The sequence below is a fragment of the Oncorhynchus mykiss genome, chromosome 31 (genome assembly GCF_013265735.2).
Source record: "Oncorhynchus mykiss isolate Arlee chromosome 31, USDA_OmykA_1.1, whole genome shotgun sequence".
In the NCBI taxonomy this organism is placed as follows: domain Eukaryota; kingdom Metazoa; phylum Chordata; class Actinopteri; order Salmoniformes; family Salmonidae; genus Oncorhynchus; species Oncorhynchus mykiss.
The window spans coordinates 29,863,048-29,871,559 of NC_050571.1; positions in this window are offsets into that span (position 1 = coordinate 29,863,048).

The following is an 8,512-nucleotide window of genomic DNA, read 5'->3' on the forward strand; positions in this document are numbered from 1 at the left end:
CCCTTTACTCTCTGTTCCGAACGTACTAGACGACCAGTTCTTATAGCCTTTAGCCGTACCCTTTTCCCAATTCTTCTCTGTTCCTCTGGTGATGTAGAGGTTAATCCAGGCCCTGCAGTGCCTTGCTCCACTCCCATTCCCCAGGCCCTCTCATTTGTTGACTTCTGTAACTGTAAAAGCCTTGGTTTCATGCATGTTAACATTAGAAGCCTCCTCCCTAAGTTTGTTTTATTCACTGCTTTAGCACACTCTGCCAACCCGGATGTCCTAGCTGTGTCTGAATCCTGGCTTTGGAAGGCCATCAAAAACCCAGAAATTATAACTACTATAACATTTTCCGCCAAGATAGAACTGCCATAGGAGGCGGAGTTGCAATCTACTTCAGAGATAGCCTGCAGAGTTCTGTCTTAGTATCCAGGTCTGTGCCCAAACAAACAGTAGAGCTTCTACTTTTAAAAATCCACCTTTCCAGAAACAAGTCTCTCACCGTTGCTGCTTGCTATAGACCACCTTCTGCCCCCAGCTGTGCCCTGGACACCATATGTGAATTGATTGCCCCCCAACTATCTTCAGAGCTCGTGCTGTTAGGTAACCTAAACTGGGACATGCTTAACACCCCGGCCATCCTAAAATCTAAGCTTGATGCCCTCAATCTCACACAAATGATCAATGACCCTACCAGGTACAACCCCAAATCCTTAACACGGGCACCCTCATAGATATCATCCTAACCAACCTGCCCTCCAAATACACCTCTGCTCTCTTCAACCAGGATCTCAGCGATCACTGCCTCATTGCTTGTGTCCGTAATGGGTCTGCGGACAAACGACCACCCCTCATCACATTCAAACGCTCCCTAAAACACTTCAGCGAGCAGGCCTTTCTAATCGACCTGTCCCGGGTATCCTGGAAGGATATTGACCTCATTCCATCAGTAGAAGATGCCTGGTTATTCTTTAAAAGTGCTTTCCTCACAATCTTAACTAATTATGCCCCATTCAAAAAATGTAGAACAGAAACAGATATAGCCTGTGGTTTACTTCAGGCCTGACTGCCCATGACCAGCACAAAAACATCCTGTGGCGTACGACATTAGCATCATATAGCTCCCGAGATATGCAACTTTTCAGGGAAGTCAGGAACCAATATACACAGGCAGTTAGGAAAGCTAAGGCTAGCTTTTTCAAACAGAAATTTGCATCCTGCAGCACAAACTCAAAAAGTTCTGGGAAACTGTAAAGTCCATGGAGAATAAGAGCACCTCCTCAAAGCTGCCCACTGCACTGAGGCTAGGAAACACTGTCACCACCGATTAAATCCACAATAATTGAGAATTTCAATAAGCGTTTTTCTACGGCTGGCCATGCTTTCCACCTGGCCACCCCTACCCTGGTCAACATCCCTGCACCCACCACAGCAACTTGCCCAAGCCTCCCCCATTTCTCCTTCACCCAAATCCAGATAGCTGATGTTCTGAAAGAGCTGCAAAATCGGGACCCCTACACATTAGTAGGGCTAACCAAGCTGGACCCTCTCTTTCTAAAATCAGTCGAAATTGTCTCAACCCCTATTACTAGCCTGTTCAACCACTCTTTCGTATTGTCTGAGATCTCAAAAAATTGGAAATCTGCCGTGGTCATCCCCCTCTTCAAAGGGGGAGACACTCTAGACCCAAACTGCTACAGACCTATATCTATCCTACCCTGCCTTTCGAAGGTCTTCGAAAGCCAAGTTAACAAACAGATCACCGACCATTTCGAATCCCACCGTACCTTCTCCGCTATGCAATCTGGTTTTTCGAGCTGGTCATGGGTGCATCTCAGCCATGCTTAAGGTCCTAAAGGATATCATAACCACCACCGATAAAGAAAATACTGTGTAGCTGTATTCATCGACCTGGCCAAGGCTTTCGACTCTGTCAATCACCACATTCTTATCGGCAGAGTCAACAGCCTTGGTTTCTCAAATGACTGCCTCGCCTGGTTCACCAACTACTTCTCAGACAGAGTTCAGTGTGTCACATAGGAGGGCCTGTTGTCCGGACCTCTGGCAGTCTCTATGGGGGTGCCACAGGGTTCAATTCTCGGGCCGACTCTCTTCTCTGTATACATCAATGATGTCGCTCTTGCTGCTGGTCATTCTCTTATCCACCTCCATGCAGATGACACCATTCTGTATACTTCTGGCCCTTCTTTGGGCACTGTGTTAACTAACCTCCAGACGAGCTTCAATGCCATACAACTCTCCTTCCGTTGTCTCCAACAGTTCTTAAATGCAAGTAAAACTAAATTCATGCTCTTCAACCGATCGCTGACCACACCTGCCTGCCCGTCCAGCATCACTACTCTGGACGGTTCTGATTTATAATATGTGGACAACAACAAATACCTAGATGTCTGGTTAGACTGTAAACTTTCCTTCCAGACTCACATTAAGCATCTCCAATCCAAAGTTAAATCTAGAATTGGCTTCCTATTTCGCAACAAAGCATCCTTCACTCATGCTGCCAAACATACCCTCGTAAAACTGACCATCCTGCCGATCCTTGACTTCGGCGATGTCATTTACAAAATAGCCTCCAACACTCTACTTAGCAAATTGAATGCAGTCTATCACAGTGCCATCCGTTTTGTCACCAAAGCCCCATATACTACCCACCACTGCGACCTTTATGCTCTCGTTGGCTGGCCCTCACTTCATATTCATCGCCAAATCCACTGGCTCCAGGTCATCTATAAGTCTTTGCTAGGTAAAGCCCTGCCTTATCTCAGTTCACTGGTCACCATAGTAGCACCCACCCGCAGCACGCGCTCCAGCAGGTATATTTCACTGGTCACCCCCAAAGCCAATTCCTTGTTTGGCCGCCTTTCCTTCCAGTTCTCTGCTGCCAATGACTGGAACGAATTGCAAAAATTACTGAAGCCGGAGACCCATATTTCCCTCACCATCATTGAGCACCAGCTGTCAGAGCAGCTCACAGATCACTGCACGTGGGCATAGCCCATCTGTAAATAGCCCATCCAACTACCTCATCCCCATATTGTTTTTATTTATTTGTCTTGCTCCTTTGCATCCCAGTATCTCTACTTGCACATTCATCTTCTGCACATCTATCACTCCAGTGTTTAATTGATACATTTTAATTATTTTGCCACTATGGCCTCTTTTTTGCTTTACCTCCCTTATCTTACCTCATTTGCACACACTGTATAGACGTTTTTCTCTATTGTGTTTTTGACTGTATGTTTGTTTAATCCATGTGTAACTCGTTGTTGTTGTTTGTTTGCTTTATCTTGGCCAGGTCGCAGTTGTAAATTAAAACTTGTTCTCAATTAGCCTACCTGGTTAATTAAATAAAGGTGAAATATAAAATAAATATGGTAGACCCCAGTCAGTGAGGTTGATCTTAAGCTGATCTGTTTTTGTAAACTCAACCAAATGAACCCAGATGGTACACTTTTGGGGGGCAAGTGCTAGCAACAACATTGAGTAGAGATTTTAAAGTGTCCATTCACAGGTAGGTAAATACCTAGAGTTTATATTTGTATTTTTCGTAGCTGTTTACATACCACCACAGTCAGAGGCTGGCACTAAGATAGCATTGAATGAGCTGTATTCCGCCATAAGCAAACAAGAAAACGCTCACCCAGAGGCAGCACTCCTCGTAGGCGGGTAACCTAAATCCGTTTTACCAAATTTATATCAGCATGTTAAATGTGCAACCAGAGGAAAAAAAAATCTAGATCACCTGTACTCCACACACAGAGACGCATACAAAGCTCTCCCTCGCGCTCCATTTGGCAAATCTGACCATAATTCTATCCTTCTGATTCCTGCTTACAAGCAAAAATTAAAGCAGGAAGCACCAGTGACTAGATTAATAAAAAAGTGGTCAGATGAAGCAGATGCTAAGCTACAGGAATGTTTTGCTAGCACAGACTGGAATATGTTCCGGGATTCCTCCGATGGCATTGAGGAGTACACCACATCAGTCATTGGCTTCTTCCATAAGTGCATTGATGACATCGTCCCCACAGTAACCGTACGTACATACATACATACCCCAACCAGAAGCCACAATTACAGGCAACGTCTGCACTGAGCTAAATGCCAGAGCTGCCACTTTCAAGGAGAGGGTCTCTAACCTGGAAGCTTAAAAGAATTCTCACTATGCCCTCCGACGAACCATCAAACAGGCAAAGCATCAATACAGGACTATGATCGAATCGTAGTACACCAGCTCTTAATCTCCTCAGATGTGGCAGGGCCAGTAAACCATTACAGACTACAAAGGGAAGCACAGCCGAGAGCTGCCCAGTGACACAAGCCTACCAGATGAGCTAAACTACTTCTATGCTCGCTTCGAGGCAAATAACACTGAAACATGCATGAGAGCACCAGCTGATCCAGGAAACACTGTGTGATCACGCTCTCCGCAGCCGATGTGAGTAAGACCTTTAAACAGGTCAACATTCACAAGGTCGCAGGACCAGACAGATTACCAGAACGTGTATTGCGAGCATGCGCTGGCCAACTGGCAAGTGTCTTCACTGACATTTTTAACCTCTCCCTGTCCGAGTCTGTAATACCAACATGTTTTAAGCAGACCACCATAGTGCATGTGCCCAAGAATACTAAGGTAACCTGCCTAAATGACTATCGACCCATAGCACTCACGTCTGTAGCCATGAAGTGCTTTGAAAGGATGATCATGGCTCACATCGACACCATTATCCCAGAAACCCTAGACCCACTCCAATTTACATACCGCCCCAACTGATCCACAGATGATGCGATCTCTTTTTCACTCCACACTGCCCTTTCCAACCTGGACAAAAGGAACACCTATGTGAGGAATGCTATTCATCGACTACAGCTCAGCGTTCAACACCTTAGTGCCCTCAAAGCTCATCAATAAGCTAAGGACCCTGGGACTAAACACCTCCCTCTGCAACTGGATCTTGGACTTCCTGACCGGCCGCCCCCAGGTGGTAAAGGTAGGTTTTAACACATCTGCCACGCTGATCCTCAACACAGGGCCCCCCCCAGGTGTGCATGCTCAGCGCCCTCCTGTACTCCCTGTTCACTCATGACTGCATGGCCAGGCACGACTACAACACCATCATTAAGTTTGCCGATGACACAACAGTGGTAGGCCTGATCACTGACAACGACAAGACAGCCTATAGGGAGGAGGTCAGGGACCTGGACGTTTGGTGCCAGGACAACAACTTGTCCCTCAACGTGATCAAGACAAAGGAGATGATTGTGGACTACAGGAAAAAGAGGACCGACTGCAGTGGAGCAGGTTGAGAGCTTCAAGTTCCTTGGTGTCCACATCACCAACAAACTAACATGGTCCAAGCACACCAAGACAGTCGTGAAGAGGTCATGACAAAACCTATTCCCCCTCAGGAGACTGAAAAGATTTGGCATGGGTCCTCAGATCCTCAAAAGGTTCTACAGCTGCACCATCGAGAGCATCCTGACTGGTTGCATCACTGCCTGGTATAGCAACTGCTCAGCCTCCGACCACAAGGCACTACAGAGGGTAGTACGAACGGCCCAGTACATCACTGGGGCCAAGTTTACTGCCATCCAGGACGGTGTCAGAGGAAGGCGCTAAAAATTGTCAGACTCCAGCCACCCTAGTCACAGACTGTTCTCTCTGCTACCACACAGCAAGTGGTACCGGAGCGCCAAGTCTAGGTCCAAGAGGCTTCTAAACAGTTTCTACCCCGAAGCCATAACACTCCCGAACACCTAATCAAATGGCTACCCAGACTATTTGCATTGCCCCCCCCCCCTCTTTTACACCGCTGATACTCTGTTGTTATCATCTATGCATAGTCATTTTAATAACTCTCCCTACATGTACATATTAACTCAACTGACCGGTGCCCCCGCACATTGACCCTGTACCGTACCCCCCTGTAGATAGTCTAGCTATTGTTATTTTACTGCTGCTCTTTAATTACTTGTTACTTTTATTTCTTATTCTTATCTGTATTTTTTTTAACTGCATTGTTGGTTAGGTGGCTCAAAAGAAAGCATTTCACTGTGAGGTCTCCACCTGTTGTATTCGGCACATGTGACTAATACAATTTGAAATTGCAGCCCAAATAAATGCTTCACAGATTTCGAGTAACAGACTTGCCTAGTTAAATAAAGGTAAAATATATATATATTTTAAAAAAGCAACCAGCAAGTGCTCAGCCTATGTGGGAACGCCTTCAAGACTGTTGGAAAAGCATTCCTCATGAAGCTGATGGGAGAATGCCAAGAGTGTGCAAAGCTGTCATCAAGGCAAAGGGTGGCTACTTTGAAGAATCTCAAATATAACATATATTTTTATTTGTTTTACACTTTTTTGGTTACTACATGATTTCATGTGTTATTTCATAGTTTTCATGTCTTCACTGTTATTCTACAATGTAGAAAATAGTACAAATAAAGAAAAATCCTTGAATTACTAGGTGTGTCCAAACTTTTGACTGGTATTATATATATATATATATATATATATATATATATATATATATATTCTTTGACATTCAGAGAAGAGTTGCCAGCAGTTAAAGCTTACAGTTTCTGTGCTGTAAAGCCTACTCTGTCTGGGATTGAAAGGTAGGCCTACTCTGTCTGGGATTGAAAGGTAGGTCTACTCTGTCTGGGATTGAAAGGTAGGCCTACTCTGTCTGGGATTGAAAGGTAGGCCTACTCTGTCTGGGATTGAAAGGTAGGCCTACTCTGTCTGGGATTGAAAGGTAGGCCTACTCTGTCTGGGATTGAAAGGTAGGCCTACTCTGTCTGGGATTGAAAGGTAGGCCTACTCTGTCTGGGATTGAAAGGTAGGCCTACTCTGTCTGGGATTGAAAGGTAGGCCTACTCTGTCTGGGATTGAAAGGTAGGCCTACTCTATCTGGGATTGAAAGGTAGGCCTACTCTGTCTGGGATTGAAAGGTAGGCCTACTCTGTCTGGGATTGAAAGGTAGGCCTAACTTTTGAAAGTTTCATGCTCAGATTCCTAATGAAGTCTCGGATTTAATAATTTACAAACAGGAAGAGTTTCATTACAAACAAAACACTGATTTGGCATTGGAGAAATGTGATAAAATGAACAGGTAGGCATATAGGCCATTTTGGTAATTTGTGTGGTATTAAAAAGGATTCTGTTAACATGTTGAATTGCATGACATTTTTATTAAAGGCAATTTTTTTCTGCAAATACGAGGATAGATTCATGCAATACTTTTACTATAAAGGAGATATTTCCACTCCTACTCTTGTACACAGTGGTCTGCAAACCCTCAACCTTCTGCCTCACAGCCCTGTGCGTCATCAAATGTAGTTAGTTTGCCATGTAATGCTCACTGGACCAAGAACAGTTTTGAAACTGCATGTCTAAGAACCTGGTCTGTCCAAGAAGTGAGGGTAAATGGTAGACCTCTCTTTGACCTCTCTCTCTCTTTGTTTGAATTATTATTTTGGGGTAAATGGGAGGGTCACTTGTTTTTATTCAAGTGTGGGAGGGTCAGGTCAAATGTATTTTGTTGAAAGGAGGACCATCCGTTTTCATTAAAGAGAGGTCCGATTTTCTCCATGTAACCCTTATTATAAATAACGTTCACTCCCTAACCACATATGTTATAGACATCTGGTGTCCGACGGTAAAGTCGATGATGTGCGGTGCTGCTCGTGGCATACTCACAGATATTCCCTCTTTATCTCTAAATCTCCCTTTCTTACTCTTTGTTTCTCTCTCCTCCAACATGAAACTGTTGGCTTGCATAACCAAAGAATTTCTCCACAAACTGTCAGAAACCGTCTCAGGGAAGCTCATCTGCGTGCTCGTCCTCACCGGGGTCTTGACTTAACTGCAGTTCGGCATCGTAACCGACTTCAGTGGGCAAATGCTCACATTCGATGTCCACTGAAATGCTGGAGAAGTGTGGCTCTGTGTGGGCAAACGGTTTGCTGATGTCACCGTTGTGTACAGATTGCCCCTATGGTGGCAGGCATAAGCTATGGACAACGAACACAATTGCATTTTATCAATGGCAATTTGAATGCACAGAGATACCGTGATGAGATCCTGAGGCCCATTGTCGTGCCATTCATCCGCCGCCATCACCTCATGTTTCAGCATGATAATGAATGGCCCGATGTCGCAAGGATCTGCACACAGTTCCTGGAAGCTGAAAATGTCCCAGTTCTTCCATGGCCTGCATAATCACCAGACATGTCACCAATTGAGCAAGTTTGGGATGCTCCAGATCAACGTGTATGACAGCTTGTTCCAGTTCCCGCCATTATTCAGCAACTTCGCACATCCAATGAAGAGGAGTGGGACAACATTCCACAGGCCACAATCAACAGCCTGATCAACTCTATGCGATGGAGGTGTCGCACTGCACGAGGCAAATTCTTCTTCTACTTCTGTGGATTTTATATGGCGGTTGGCAACCAACTTTAAGGTGCATTACCGTCACCAACTGGACTCGAGTGTGGA